This window comes from Sinocyclocheilus rhinocerous, unplaced genomic scaffold, assembly GCF_001515625.1.
Source record: "Sinocyclocheilus rhinocerous isolate Xijiao unplaced genomic scaffold, SAMN03320098_v1.1 C35932349, whole genome shotgun sequence".
NCBI classification, from domain to species: Eukaryota; Metazoa; Chordata; class Actinopteri; order Cypriniformes; family Cyprinidae; genus Sinocyclocheilus; species Sinocyclocheilus rhinocerous.
Window position 1 is genome coordinate 1 of NW_015768068.1, and position 711 is coordinate 711.

The 711-nt window shown below is 37.8% G+C and overlaps 1 long non-coding RNA gene across 1 annotated transcript; it reads left to right on the top strand.

Annotated features, from left to right (window-relative positions):
- On the top strand, positions 1-711 carry LOC107735263 (uncharacterized). Its single transcript, XR_001639349.1, has 3 exons — positions 1-38; positions 114-217; positions 673-711. It is a non-coding gene; the product is annotated as an uncharacterized LOC107735263 (long non-coding RNA).

The following is a 711-nucleotide window of genomic DNA, read 5'->3' on the forward strand; positions in this document are numbered from 1 at the left end:
CTACCAGATCCTGTCTCAGAAGAAACCAGAACTGCTGGGTAAAATAACCCATCATATTCATTAACATTGAATGTTTTTAGTCTTTTCTGATTTATGTTCCCATTTTTCCTTAGAGATGCTGCTCATCACCAACAACCCCTATGACTATTCCTTCATCTCCCAGGGAGAGACACAAGTGGCTTCTATTGATGACCGTGACGAGCTGATGGCCACTGATGTGGGTGTTTGTTAACACATAGACAGTTCACAATACAAGATACCATGTTATAAAATATAAGAAGAAATATTCCACCCAAAATGTTAAGGACTTTTGACAATGTGTATGACTGCATTTCTGCTGTGAAACACAAAATGACAATGTCGTGGCTTTTCCATACAGTAAAAGCATATAATGATCAGGGGCTACCAAGCTCCAAAAAGTAATGGTCCACACAACTTGTTCTTCCGAAGCTATAGGATAATTTTGTGCAAGAGCATGAACATGTTGGAAAAACATCTTCTTTTGTGCTTCACAGAAGTCTGTCTGTCATGCAGGTTTAGAATGACTTGATGACTAAATGATTCTCAATTTTGGCCATCTATTCCTTTAAAGAGTTTAAAGGAAGACTTTTAATGAACTTGTCAAAAAGAAGAATATTAAGCATTTTGACACGCTCTGTATATTTACTGTAGGAAGCGTTTGATGTGTTGGGCTTCACCCAAGAGGAGAAG